Source organism: Triticum dicoccoides, chromosome 7A, assembly GCF_002162155.2.
Source record: "Triticum dicoccoides isolate Atlit2015 ecotype Zavitan chromosome 7A, WEW_v2.0, whole genome shotgun sequence".
Lineage (NCBI taxonomy): Eukaryota > Viridiplantae > Streptophyta > Magnoliopsida > Poales > Poaceae > Triticum > Triticum dicoccoides.
The window spans coordinates 392,615,536-392,631,101 of record NC_041392.1 but is presented as its reverse complement, the minus strand read 5'-3'; the positions used below and the strand labels follow the sequence as shown (position 1 = coordinate 392,631,101).

General features: G+C 43.1%; 2 long non-coding RNA genes across 2 annotated transcripts; one reads left to right on the top strand and one right to left on the bottom strand.

Moving 5' to 3' along the window:
• Window positions 1-524: 524 nt before the first annotated feature.
• Window positions 525-4,061, bottom strand: LOC119332273. The gene is made up of 3 exons (XR_005160888.1): window positions 3,391-4,061; window positions 956-1,254; window positions 525-857 (listed from the first exon to the last, which is right to left on the bottom strand). It is a non-coding gene; the product is annotated as an uncharacterized LOC119332273 (long non-coding RNA).
• A 1,451-nt stretch (window positions 4,062-5,512) lies between these two features.
• LOC119327471 lies at window positions 5,513-6,582 on the top strand. The gene is made up of 2 exons (XR_005158523.1): window positions 5,513-5,954; window positions 6,273-6,582. It is a non-coding gene; the product is annotated as an uncharacterized LOC119327471 (long non-coding RNA).
• The last annotated feature ends 8,984 nt before the right edge of the window (window positions 6,583-15,566 follow it).

The window sequence follows — 15,566 nt, the reverse complement described above, 5'->3', positions numbered from 1 at the left end:
CTAAAAATTTACAGCAAAATGAATCACACGTTAGGAGCAACATGAACGTGTTCATGAAAGTTATCACCGACCCAGCGCCGCACAAACTCTTGAATAGCAGTCATCGGCCTCCCTTTCAACATGGACGCCACTTGTTCATTGGTGGCCAAAGACGTCTGTTGATTGGAGATAATCAACGGAGATTTAATCGAGATTTGTTTGATGAATATGGTGGTGGCCAAAAAAACAATAAGGCAGAACTTTCAACATTACCGAATTGAGTGTCTTAATTATGTTATTGATTGGCAACTTCAACATCACCGAGATGTTGTCAAAAGAAAAGTTGTGCTACAAAATGGATGATCAGTTCATGAGTGATTGTCTATGTCGAGAAAGATAAATTTTCTACCATTACTAATAATGCAGTGTTTAATCTTTTTTAGGCGATGAAAGATCGGAAGGGGACACTCTAAAATGTGAGTGCCTTTACAAAATTCTTTTGCTTGATAGTATTTATTCCAAACTTGTCAAACTAACTTGCCATTTTTCCAATGTTCTAGGAAGATATAAGCTATAGCTGGAGCTACAAAGTTATTTCATACTACTCTATTTATAGTATGTAAATACGTGATTTTATAATTTTATTGAACCGGTATGTCTTGCACTTTTTAGTTTTTAATGCACCATTTTTTTATTCATTATATATTTTTGGGTGCAATAATTTTGTTGTAGGATAATTTAAAATTAGATTTTGCACGTCACATATTAGTACCAAGTTCTCACAACAAGTCATGGAGTGAACCCAATGGCCAAATTTTCTAGCTCCGCCCCTGGTTGGCAATAGGCACATTGATATATTTTGCCCTTTTGTCTTTGTTCTGGAAGAGAGAAGGAAGCATGAAACTGTTAGTTATAAAAGACAAAACATAATACAAGACGGAAATATAGTTTGACAAAATTTAGAAGTAGTGCTCACGTTCTTCATCCGAACAACTTCAGTTTCATCATATAATATTATCTTGTTGACATCATCAAAATTGGCACCACTTAAGTTCTTCGCCTCTAGTATGATCTTTCATTGACCTTTCAGCTTATGGAACTTGTGATAAACTTGCCTTTGTGTGAAGGCGGTGGTAAACTTTGCATTGATTTGTTTTGCACACTCCTCATGATGTGTCTCTTTGAAGACAAATTGTTTTCCCTCAGACTGAATCTTCTCTTTGTAGTAACGTAGCATTTCATCTACAACTTGGGGCTGCCACACCATGTTGTTACCTGCCATATCCCTATGGCATCAATTAAATTTTATAATTCAAAGACAGAATAACACCTCTGAGATGCATATCGCATTGCCACTCGTACCAAGGGAAATAAATCATAGTTACAAGTTGAACAAAGAAAACACACAAGTTGTTCTTCTAAGTGGTAATACAACTTAAAATCAAGAAACTCGTACATAAAGCTTGAAAAAAATCAACCACGTCTAACATTATGCCTATTTCTCCACATATTGGCTGCCATGGTATCCCTATCTCTAAGTACCTCCATTTGTTTCTCACGTAAATCCCGTTGGACACGGCCAGCTGATCTTGGATATTGCTCAAACCAGTTGTGCTCAATGTAGACTAGTTCATCAGGACCCCCGTTTAGTAATATCCAGTTGTGAAGGATACAACATGCTATGACGACTCATACTTGTGAAGGAAAGGGATAGTAAGGCCTAGTTGTCAGAACTTTGAAACGGTTCTTTAATGTTCCAAATGCCTTTCAACGGTAGTACGAAGGGATGAGTGCCTTAAGTTGAATAGCTCATTCTGGGTGCGGGGTCTATTATTACCCCTCCATTCACGCAAATGATATTGAGTTTGACGGAACGGTGGTAGGAATCCTCTCCTAGCTGCATAACCCGCATCCGCAAGATAGTATTTACCTAACATGACATTATCAACAACTAATCACTCATTCACTCTATATGTTCTATGTTCATATGTAACAAATGCAGGGGCCTACCTTCAGGGACTCTAAGGCCATTTGGATGCTCAAGAGAATGTCGTAAAACAGCTGAATCATGGGCCGAACCCTCCTAGCCCGCACAAACATAAGTGAATAACAAATCAAAGTCGACCGCCGCAAGAACATTTTGGGTAGGGAATGGTTTCCTGCCACGAAATCTGTCGACTATCCGAGTTGGAACGTTACATGGAACATGTGTACCATCAATAGCACCAATACAGTCCTAAACATCCAAGTAACAATTAATTAGTAATACACCTACTGCACTATGAAATTATTTTAAAATTTATGGGTAACTAGATGGACACTATACTATACCTTAAAATACGGATCAAATCGTGGGTTGCCTTCAATCTTTGATGGTGTATCAATTGTTCGATGCCTAAGCATTTCTGGTCCAAGTTTCCCAATTGCAAATAAAACTCTGTTGAAGTAATGACTCACTGTCTCACCTGACCTTGTGAAATACAAACTAATGTCGATATTTTTCTTATGATGCCCTACTGTAGTGAGGAACATGGCAACTTGCTCCTATACAGTACAATGCCATGTATCTTTAAGTGGACCCATACTCCGTAATTTATCACACAGTTTGAAGAACACTGATTTTCCCATGCGCAATTCGCCAATGCAGTGTTTCTCCTCACCGCAATACAATTTTCGTAGATACGCCATTCTTTATTTATTTCTCTCTAATAATGAGTATCTTGTAGGGTGACTAGAGTTGCTTAGATATATGATCAATGAACAATATGCCACTACAAAAGCATTGAAGAACGCAATTTTTCTGTTAATTTGCGCACTGTCGTCCATCTATAAATAAATCAAAGAAGATCAAATATTAATAACCCACACAACACGTAGTATATACACAGTCCAGGACTACCGTAGACAAACCTTTGTTGATATAAATGAAAATAAGATGCAGGCACTAGAAAATACATACGCAGAACTAATGAATCAGTTCAGATGCCTGCTATGTAGATAGCTCTGTATGCATATTCAGTACAAACCAAATTAAGGATTCAGATGCAGATGCATCATACATGTTCCAGTAAAATCAATTCCTGTCATGCACTCCTATAAGCTACTCAATTGGAGTCTGGTTTGGAATAAAAATCAAGAGCTGGGTGCCTGTCAACAACAGTATTCTTCCCAACCGCAACGCCACAGTGGCATTATACTACAGTTTGCTGTCACCTTAGCCGTACCAATCTAATCCCGAAGCCAGGTCACCCAACAAGAATCCAGCCTTGGATAAGATGACGGGGAGTATAGAAAGATAGTATTTACGATTTGTTGCTTCTAATACTAATCAATTTCTGAACCAGCTAATCTATTGTCAAGAAAAGTGCACACACATACACAGGAGAATCAAGAGATGAGGCGGACATAGACCTGAGCAAGGCGGATGGGGGAGGACGCAGACTTGAGCAAAGCGGATGTAAGCTTTCCCTGTCAAATCTGATGCGCCTTCAGCTAATCGTGGAAAGCAACTTGAGCCAACTCGCTCGATTTATCTCTGCAGCTTCGGAGGATTTCATTGGGATGAGCAAAAATCGGAGGGGAAAGTGGAGGAGGAGGTCGGAGTGGAGAACGTAGATTTAGGGATTTGTTGCAGACGGACTTATCCACCCGGAGAGTTCCGCCTAGATTTTTTCGCGCGTTCCGGCTTTGCCGTCGAGGGCGAGCCGAATCGGCTCTCCCCGCGAGCGAGGATTTTCTAGCCGAGCAAGGCTAGCTGCCTCCAAAATCTAGGATATATTTGCACTACCAAAGGGCAAGCCTAGCCTAGCAAGGCAAAAACGACTTTTGCTAAGAAACCAAACGCACCCTAAGTCTTCGGCGCCCCTGTCCCAGAACAGATCTGGACCCGCCGCCGTCGGATCCCATCTTTCTCGTATGTGCGTCAACGACTGCCCATCGGAACGCTGTGGCTCCTCGGACTCCCTTTGTCTCCAACGCTCCACTGCCCGAGTGAGTGCCCGTGTTGATTTTTCCAAAGGATTTGCGCCGCCGGATCCCGTCCCCTTTGTTACGTCCGTGCGTCAACGACCACCGCCGGATCCCTCCCCGGTTCCTCGGCTCGCTTCGTCTCCAAGGCTCCACTGTCCGAGCGAGTCCCGCATTGATTTTAACCAAGGATTTGTTCCTTCGTTCCTCGGGGCTGTGCCAATTTTCTAGCGAATCTTCATAATTTTTTGGCGTCAATTTTCTGGCAAATTCTGATTCAGATTTTGTGTCCGCCTCTCTCCTCTTTCCTCAAATTCACCTTCTCTCTCATTGCCTGGCTGTGGGTGCTCTCTCCTCTGTATTGGGCAGTCTGTTTGTAGTTCTTGAGGAGGTTGATTGATATTACTGATGATCTGCAAATGTATATAAATTGATAAGAACAAGCTTATGGGATTGAGGTGGGACTATTTAACACGAAATCCAGATAATTCTAAGCACAGGTGACAGCCTAGGTGAGCGACGAAAGCAACCACGTGAAGGCCCAGTCGATTGGCTTAAAAAAAAAAATCAAAATTACTCAAAGACGCTCAACAAGGGGGAGTTTGTGTGCCTGGCGGCTAGACGTACGGATAGAAACTCTGTTGTTTTTATGTAGGACACTTCGATGATGGTTATTGATTATACTATATCACACATACGTGTTCTGCATATGCCGATCTAAACTTATAAAAAGAAAATCTCCTCTCTTTTTTCCAATGTCTTATTCACGCACCTTTGTACGCGCCAGGTCCACATATAACTTTAGACACGTGTCAGGTCCACATATAACTTAGACATGTAACGTAATATATATGCTTCAAATCTCGGCCATCAATTTTTATGGTTAGCACACAATTAATGGATATAAAAGGATGACGTATGGAGAACTATGAAAGCCTCCGTCTTTTAATATTAGGTATAGATTCCTACCCAGTCTGTTCTGTGAGCAATTGTTTATCTTTTTAACAGTTTACCAAGGATGATGAATTAATATTAGTGATCTTGAATGCATGGTTTTTGTAGTTTACTTATGTGTGCATGATTGAGAGTAGGTGCTTCTCAGATAATAAAATTGATTGTCTCATCATTTCATTTGCTCATTATATTGTTTTTGTACTAATCGAGAGTGCACGTGCAAGCTTACTAGTGATGCTTAGGTCCTGAGGTTTGGCGTAACGTCTGTTTTACCGCCCTCAAGCCGGTAGTAATGCTAAAGGTGTGCTCCGCTAATTCCTTTGGGATTCCTGGCATAAAAGTACAGTTACTAAGCTCCCAAAAAATCGAGAGTTCTCATCGACTTGGGCTGTGGTGATGCCATAGTCCCCGATTGTCAGCCGGTGAGCATTATTTTCTAATCACACAGGTGTAAACGTGTCCATCCATGTGTTATCCAGCCACAGCCGACTATAGAGGATACGACTCTCTCAGGTCCTCTGTCGTTGATTTCTAGCCGCCATATGGGCCTCCCCCATAGTCGGTTTTGTTTTGGCGTGGGCTTTCCTTGCCCTCCCACGAAGCTCCCACACAAGCCTTCTCCAAAAAAAAGCACACGAGCGCTCCTCCTCCAGCCGCCAGCCGTGGTCCATGGCCTTCTCCTGCGTACCCCGTGTAGCCTCGTGTGCAGCGACCTAGGGATGAAAACCCTAGCCATCGTAGGTGCCATCCTCTCCTCTCTTCCCTCGCCGTCGTTACCGCCCACCTCGTCGAGGTTGCGGCGCCCCCTTCGATTTCGAAGGTGGCAGTGAGATCTTTACCGGCGGGGCCGGTTATGTGGCTGTGGACGTCGCAAGCACCCGGGCGGTGGCTAGCGACCTGAATTGTGGTCGGTGGTGTCTCGCGACATGGAGGGAGGCAACTGTGTGCACAAGCTCAACCCCTAGCCTCACTACTGCCATGGATTTTGGCATGGGTTGTCGCATCCGCCATGGATATAATTTCCCGTAGGCTGCATCAGCTATTGTTGGACTATGGTAGCCACCCACCACTTTCCTTCGAAGATGTTTCTTGCTTAAATTTGTGATGTTTCTTTGACCGTGGGTTGACTACACATCTAAGGTGCAAATTACAACAACTAGACTAGCTTTTAGCATCTAGCAGATGAGATGGTGAGGTTTATTTTTCCGCATCAAGCTTTATACTATTTGATGGTAGTTTCTTATTGCAACAATTTACTTGATTGAAAGATAAAGTATACAGATAAGTTATTTCTGTCCTTAGGTTGATAGATTTTGTTATTGGCATTTTTTACATTAAAACTCTAAAACTGACAACATATTCTTTTTTTGTAGACACCAGTTTGGAACCTTCATTAAGAGAAGAGGTACGTGGGCAACTCCTAGGTTAACAGGTTCTGAGAACAAGATACATGAGCTTGGCAAGCTTCTGAACAACTTAAAAGAAACTTCTTCCTCAGTGGTACACCGTAGCTACATCATGCTTAAGAAGGTGAAAGAAGAAATGATAGGCTGGTACTAAGGATTTAAATGAATCACCAAAGTTGGTCTTCTTACAGATTATATATATCTTGTTCATACGGTTGCAATATAAACAAATGGTTGATCTGCATTTTGATATAATTTTCCGGTGCTTTTGTGGGAATGGCATTTTCGTGCCCCCTTGCTGTGTGAGCAGACCGCACACATGGTCTTTTATCGCATTGACCATTTCAACTGAGCACATTAAAATAAGGGAAGATGTCACTAACAGATCATCACTATAATCATCGGCGCAACAAAGCGCGCGTATTCATCTAGTTAGATACATGTCAGGTAGAGGTATCCGAAATCTTGTGGAGGAACTTGTGGAACACGTTTCCTATTTGGGGTCCAGATCAATTCCCAGCGAGGTTATCAAAGACCGACCCTCCAGATGAACTTGAGGCTCGCCGATATTGCTACGGGAATTGCACAGAGTTGACTTGGAGCGCTTCGTGGGGCTCATGTTGTCTGTTTCGACCTTGCTTCCGGATAGATCCTCGGCAGCCAGGGCCTTCGCGGTGAAAGCCAAAGTTCGTTTCTCAATGCGGAGCAGTCGTTCTGCATCGCCATAGATAGTAATGACACCTTTTGGGCCTGGCATCTTTGATTTCATGTATGCGTAATGTGTCACGACGTGAAACGATGCAAACGTAGTTCGTCTGAGCAATGCATGATAGCCACTCCGGAAAGGGACTATGTTGAAGGTCAAAGTCTCGATACGATAGTTGTCGGGAGTTTTGAACACCACATAAAGTGTGACACTCCCTGTGCATTGGGTGCATTGGGCCTCCGTGCCTGGGATGATTATGCATTGGGGGCATTGGGCCTCCGTGCCTGGGATGATGCCCCTAAATTTGGTCTCACCAGGCTGGATGCGGGATGAGTCAAACTTCATCTTTTTCATTGTTGGTGTAAATAAGGTTGAGACTACTGCTGCCATCCATTATGATCCTCGTCACTTGTTGGGGGCTCCGACGATCGAACGTGATCAGAATTTTTGACCACGGGTTATACTTCAGTTCCTTGGGCTCCACGACGTACACTTCACAGAGCGCGCGATTCTATTCCCTTTTGGTGAAGTGGGATGCATAAATCATGTGGCATCCTTCACTTTGGAGGGAATTTTTCTGGCCAGCGTTGCATGGTCAAGGCTGCTACCTGTCTTCTTTATCATGATTATAGGGTTGACTTTCTTCCTAGGTTGTTGTTTCAGCTCACGAGGCTTGCTTGATGACCTAGCAATTCCGATTTGTGTGGGTGGCAGGCTTGTCTGTTGTACCTAGGTGTATGGCACATGGCTGATCCAGGATTTTCTCCAGCTCAGAGTCGCTACCCTTTCTCCCTGGAAGGCTTTCTTCTTTGTCCCGCCGCCATGGTGCTAGTTGCTAAACCCTACATTGACCTTGCCGCCCTCAGTGTCGCTGTCACTTCTGTTGCGATGCTTCTTCCTTCGGTTGCGTCGTGGATTTTCATTCCCGTCGTGTACCTCGGGTGGGCCAGGGGCTCCATTCTGCCCCTTGTTCTTGGCAAGCCAATTGTCCTCTCCGGCGCATAATTTGGTCATCATGACCATGAGTTTGGCCATGGTCCTCGGCTTATAATGACCGAAGTCTCTAGAAAGCCACTCATTGTTGATATTATTCCTGAATGCCGCAAGGGCTTCAGTGTCGTTACAATTGATGATTGCATTCTTCTTTTTAAGGAAATGATCCCAGAACTTGCGTATGGGCTCGCCCGACTTCTGCACTACAAGGGCCAGATCATTGATATCCATGGGCTTTTAACTTAGGTGCCCTGGAAATTTGACATGAACTCAGCCTCGAGTGCAGCCCATTAGTCGATCGACCCAGGTGGCAGAGTGTGCAGCCAGTGTGAGTTGAGCCCTTCAATTTAGCACCATGTATTTTATGGCGTGTAAATCATTGTTGTTTTTCATGTGAACCACAAGAATATAGTCCTCGATCCAAACCGAAGGGTCTGTCGAGCCGTCATATTTCTTGATGTTGACGATCTTGAAGCCCATCAGGAGCTTGTGAGCAATCACCCGATCTGAGAAGAAGTGCGGATGTGCTGCAGATGAGCTGCCTAGAGTATGGGCACTGTCGATTGTGTGACTAGCATCACAGCTTCCCACATATCTGTATTTGGAGTAGGCGTGCTGGTCCCTATTTTTCCATCAAAGCCATAGGTCCCGCTTACTCAACAAATGCTTTCGGGCAACGCCTAGGTCGGTAGATCATTCGAGGAGATGGGTCGTTAGGCGGAGGATGATGGCTGTCCTTGGTGCAGAACTAGAGATCGTTTTGGGCCACCCATGTCACTAGACATGGTGACGCAGGTATGCTGATGTTCCGACCCCCCGGGCGCACGCAAGTCGGTATCGTTCCTCCATGTGTCTCAGTGGTCTTTGGCCCACTGGCACTTGGATATTGCGTTGTGGTCGGCAACAGCATCCGGATCCTTTAGGAGGTTCTTGTAGTAGCTTGGTGGCGCTTTATTGGTTGTCACCTATTGCACCTTAGCTTTGAGAACCTCTTCGGTCTGGAAGAGCTCGTTTCAGCAGTCCTCCAAGTATTGTGCGCCTTCACGGAGGCATTGCTTCTCACTGGTTATCTTTCGGGCCGTGCCAGCCAATCTTAGCCTTAACGCATCATGATTCGAGTTGCCGAGTGACTCATTCAAAATGTCGTGGTTGCTGGGACCGAGATCGCTATGAGGCTCATCTGCGCTGTCATTGGGATTGACATTCTCGCCATTGTTGTTATTCCCCGCTTGTTGTCATCTTCATCCCTCGTTATTGTTTTTGTTGCCATTGCCACCTCCCCTGTTGTTGCGATCGGGGGTGCCTGCCATATAGTTGTCATAGCTTGAGGTCACCGTCCACTTGCCAGGAGGTGTGATGGCTATTGACGGGCTATCTGAGGAATCCCAATCTCCTGTTCCATATCTTCGACTTTGTTAGAGGCACTCTCGAGGACTTCGGTTAGGTCATCGATGAGATGGCTGGTGGGTGGGCCGGAAAAAATGACTTTTCCTGGGGATTCCTTGATCCGATTGTACATCGAGACTAGGTCGTCTAAAATTGCGAGCTTTTGAATTTGATCTAACATTGTTCAGAAGAAGTTTCCCACGTTGTCGTTCTATCACCGGGGCCAGAGGAAGTTTCTGTAAGATCCGACCTGACATGGGCCTCGACCCTTCCCCTTCCATCTTTTCCTGATCTGACATTAAGGTCACCAGAGGTGATGTCATGCTTCGAATCAAGGTCGAGTCTGATGAGGGATTTTCACGCTCAAACTGAGCCAGATTGAATGTCGGGTTCAAAGTCACCGGTTCAGGCTTAATCCTCGACTTGGTTTGATACCCAGCTCGTGATGACCAACTCTCCCTGGGAATCTGCGGTGTACTCTATGCTGCTGAATCTAATGATTTAGCCTGGAGCAAAGGTTTCGAACTGACCAAGGTGGCCGATCGAGTCGACGAAATGAGCGATGCTGCCAAAGACCACGTGAAGGGTATCTTTCTCTTGTTGAGTTTTAGATAACAAAATTTCAACCAATGTTCCTAGGTGCTCTTTTCAAGTCTAGTTTTGCCATCTTGCTTTTTTTCTCTGTTAAAATGGTCCTAAGTATCTACCTTTCCATCAATTGTTCCGGAAGCAACGTGTTGTTGCATTCTTTCAAAGTTTTTCAATATTCACAAGGTTCTCATGGTGTTCCTTGTTTCTGTTTTAAACCAGAGTGTTTCATGTTCTTTCGTCTCCCTTTGTGCCCTTTTCATGATTTTCAACCTACTAGGTTTTTTGTTCTCACTCTTTTGTCAAAGAAGCAAGTTATAGCATAACATCTTCCTCTTTATCTATCCAGATCACGAAATGAGATCTCTTGTTAGTGGGGGAGAGTTGTAACAGACCAGGACCATATATAAATATTATTTCCATAATAATTATTATAATGTTTGTTCTATATTATTTTGCTTGTCAGGTCAACATGCTTTAATTTTAAATTCGGTTGTCTAAACTCTTAATTGTATTTTATTAAAATTGCAACAAAACTAAAACTCAAAATAAATTGCATAGATCTTTTGATCTATTTAAATGGAGGGGTTTCACATGGTGGTTCTCATCATAACCCATGAACATATCCTCCCAATATTATTAGGGAGCAAGAATAAAATATTCCATTAATTTAGGATCACCCAAAAAACACACTTACAATCTATTCCAAATATTTGAATCCATGCTCTTTCTGCAATTACCCAAATTCAAGTTGTGGAGCTTTGAAATATTTTAGAGAGGCCCCATTTGAGTTTGCATGCCCTTGGAAATTGATTTGAAGCCCTGAATATTTTCCCAAGACCCCTTGCATATTTTTTCATGTGAAGGAATTTGGATCAACCTTTTCACACTAGGCCGGCCCAACTGGCCAGGCCGGCTCCCTCTCTTATTTTTCCCTTGCCAACCGGCCAGGCCGACTGATGTGGTCACCTATCACAGGTAGGGTCAAGGACCCATCATTTGGGACCCACATGGGGCCCATCACCATCATAGGTAGGTCCCTGGATCGTGCCAACATATTGATGCATACATCAAGAAGTTCACTCGAACGACTTTGCGGCACTCGGACGATCACACATCACTCGGCCGATGGTCCACCACTCGGACATCGAGGACAGGAGGACATCATGGGAGCTGCAGCGGTCGAGGAATCCTAAGTCATCCACTAATTAGACTTATAGCTACTGTTACATGTAACTGCTATAGTACAGGCTCATTACACTAGTAACTGACTCATTCAATGACATTTATTGCCTTAGCGGTGTGGGAAACATGGGGCTGAGGCCGCACCCCTCTTCATAGCCAGGCACGTTCACTCTCTATAACCATACCCATCAAATGAAAGCAAGCCTCAGGGCACGAGACGTACGGCTTTTACCTTCGCCGAGTGGGGCCTGAACTCGTTAAACACCGAGTGTTACACCTACGTCGTAGCTAGTCTCCGCCCCTTATTCGTACCCCTAGTACTCATTGTCAGGATCATAACCCCGATAGTTGGCGCCCACCGTTTGGTGGAGTGAATATTGTTGGTTAAACCCTGATTTTATACCTACTACTTGGGATGATTTAAAACTTGTCATGAGAGATAGATTCGTTGATGTTTATTATACTCGTGGCATGATTAAAAAATTACAACATTTCAAGCAAGGTAGTGACACCGTATCAAAATACTATGATGATTTAAAAACCACCTTGTTGCACTCATTTTTAGAAGAAAGTGAAGAAGATTTTGTGGATAGATTTTGGGGAGGATTAAACCGTGATATTCAGGAGATACTAATTCATGAAGAGTGTTGTCCTATGGACCATTTGTTTCATCTTGCTTGCAAAGCTCAACAGGAAATAAAACGACGTGTTCCCCACAAGGAGAACAAGCGCACGGTGCACATTCCAAGAGTTGATACGATTGTTTCGTCAACTACTGGGCATACTATGACAACCACATCCATTGTTGTGAGGAGTACATTACCTACAATATGTGACATATCACCACCGAGAGTGCCTACATCATCTGTGTTGATCATAAAAGGTAATGACAAAGGTACTGATCTTCCACCTCCACATGAGTATGATGAATGCCTTGTCAATTTCAATGCACCATGTGATGACCTACCCACTACTTTGATCACATCACCTATTTTAGAGGACTATGTTGATGATTTGACTTTGCCATGTGATCAAACAAATGCAATATCAGCAATGTTGAGTGCACCCATTGAATTAACTGTTGATGCAAAAGAACCATGTGAATCAGGGACTAAATCAGATTTGGATCAAATACATTTGAAAATAATTGTGCCAATGTTTAATCATTTTGATATGACCTCCAATCTTGGTGATGATTATGTGACCAATGACTTATTGCATGTTTGCTTATTTAAGCATGTTGTAGCATGTAAATTTGATGCAAGTAAGGTTTATTCACCAATGTTGGGATGGTTTAATGATGAACATTGTCAACCTTTTGAAATGAATAAGAGCTTCACTTATATGTGCAAACTGAGTTGCAATATTTTCATGCCTTCTACTTCTTGTGATAATATTTTGGCTTCAGATTTTATGAACTATGAAAGTTACTCATGTATACATGTATCATATGTGCAAAAACCAAGGGAAGTAAAAATGGATGACATATACATATACAACATGTACACCTTGTCTCTTTTGTTAGCCACATTTCTGATTAAGCAACACCAAGGAAGACTTTGTTTTAAAGAAGGGGAGGATAATGAGGACATGACTAGCTTGGATACGACCAAAAAATATTGCATACATGTATATTTGTGAGGTGATTTCTTATGCAAACTATGCAATAATTTATTTATGTCATCCAGGACAAATATACTTCACAAACTTTTGTGTCATGTTTAATTGCAGGTGTATGAGACGTTTGTACAATCCACATATGAAGATAAGGGAAAAAGAGAAGTTTATGTGTTGTTCAAAAAGTCTTCTCACGTCACTTTTGGGCCAAGAGAAGATAGAGTCCAAGTCTCTCACGTTCTGGACTCAGATTCGAACTGCACAGACATACCTGACAAAAAACGTCAATAACCTTTTCACCCAGACTCTGAATTGGGTGATTCTTTTTTTGTTGGAAAGTAGATTTCGTGCACTTTTTGACCCAATTAGATTCACCTTCAAATTCATCCGGAGCGTTGAGTTATGGATGAAACAATCTGATGCTGCAGCAGAATATGAGTCAAACTACAAGTCCAAAGGTGTTACATCACCTCCACTTGGGCCCATTGGCCTTGTACGGCCTAGGGTTGGTTTTAGGCTGCCTTGGGACGTCCTCCCACCTCCTTGACCGTCACCCCTTGCTCCTATATAAGTAGATCCATTTAGTAGCTTTTTCCTTGGGATTTGTTTAGCTAAAAGTTAGCCAACGCAACTTCGTGTACTTCGTTTGTGTCCAACGACCATACCAAGACCGCTTCTGGATCCCCACCATTATCAATACTTCATCTATATTTGCAATATTCAGATTGCTTTATCATATTCTTGCTTGTTCTTCGATTGCTTGCAGGAATAGACCTTCGTGGTCAGGTTGATCATGCTCTGGCGTGGTCAATAACCTCTCAGAGTTGGTTTAGCGATTGCTAAAGTGCAATGTCATGCACGTTTGTAGTCGGATCGTCAAAGTCGTCTCCACCAAATCGATAGTTATCATCTCATCGAAAGATCGGGACCCATGCCTCTATTAGGTAGAAGACGTCATGGCCACCTTCGGAAAAGCACTGGAGAGTATTGATGACGTTGAGAAGACAATTGACACCAAGTTGGACGCCAAGTTCGATGAAGTACTCGCGCGTCTTCCACAACCACCGTCCGTTGCACGTGTCGCACCTCTACATCATCATCAACAACAACAACATCGCCTTCCAAATCAAGTGGGACGAGCATTGCGCGTTCCCCTTGAGCCTGGTCAAAATTCCAGTGCTGCTGTACCTACTGTTGATGTTTCTGTGGCTATTGCTGCTACTGCAGAGGTGGAGGACCATTACGAGGATGAGGTTGATCAAAATCAAAACTACGTGCAACCACTAGCACCACCACCACCAGATCGTCCTCATGCATATCATCGCAACGGTAGGGCTGCACCACCACCCGAGGTACGAGATCTTGACCATCTTCCTAAACTAAAATTAAATATTCCACCATTTGAGGGTAGATATGTTCCTGATATATATCTTACTTGGGATTTAGAGACTGAACAACATTTTACATGTTTAAAATATCCTGAGGAGAGACGTGTTCTTGCTGCTGTTTGTGCTTTCACTAGTTTTGCATGTGTTTGGTGGTCTAAACATTGTAGATTATATCCTATTCCAGCTACTCGGTCTGCTTTAAAAATTGCTATACGTACTCGTTGGGTTCCACCATATTATCAAATGAATTACTTCAAAAATTGCAGCATTTAAGAGAAGGAAAAAATTATGTAGACGAATATTATCAGGAATTACAAACTGGCATGATTAGACGTGGTATTGTTGAGGATAATGAAGCTATGCTTGCACGTTTTATGGGTGGATTAAATAAAGAGATTCAGACCATTCTAGAGTATAAGGAATATAATAACATCACTTGTTTATTCCATCTTGCTTGCAAAGCTGAACGTGAAGTCTAGGATCGACAGACATTGGCGCGAACTAAATTTTCTGTAGGTCGACCTTCATCATGGACACCGCGTGCTTCCTCTACTTCCACATGTTCTGCTGCACCGACACCTCCGTCAGCTGCCACCTCCAACCGTGATACAAGAAAGCAGGCACAACCACCACTATCTACCAAGAGCACACCTTCTAGGCCTACACATAGCTCTTCTTCATCCATTGCATCAACATGGCAAACAAATGATGTTATTTGTCGGCATTGCAAGGGTGGAGGTCATTATGCGAGAGAATGCCCATCTAAGCGTGTGATGATTGCTACTGAGGATGGTGGGTATGAGTCCGCTAGTGACTATGATGAGGAGACTTTGGCTCTTATTACAAGTGAAGAACACATTGGAGATGATTCTGATCATGAGACGCAATACATGGCTCCTGAAGAGGCCGACAGGTATGAATGTTTAGTTTCTCAACGTGTTTTGATTGTGCAGGTCACACAAGCTGAGCAAAATCAGAGGCATAATTTGTTCCATACAAAGGGAGTTGTGAAGGAACGTTCTATTCGCGTCATCATAGATGGATGGAGCTGCAACAACTTGGCTAGCATGGAGATGGTGGAGAAGCTATCTCTCACCACAAGACCACATCCACATCCGTACTACATCTGATGGTTCAACAACAGCGGCAAGGTTAAGGTAACACGTACTGTTCGTGTGCATTTTAGTATCTCTACATATGCTGATTATGTTGATTGTGATGTGGTACCTATGCAAGCATGTTCCTTATTACTTGGTAGACCATGGCAATTTGATAAAAATTCTGTACACCATGGTAGAAACAATCAATATACTCTTGTTCATAAGGATAAAAATATTACTTTGCTTCCTATGACTCCTGATTCCATTTTGAAAGATGATATTAATAGAGCTAATAAAG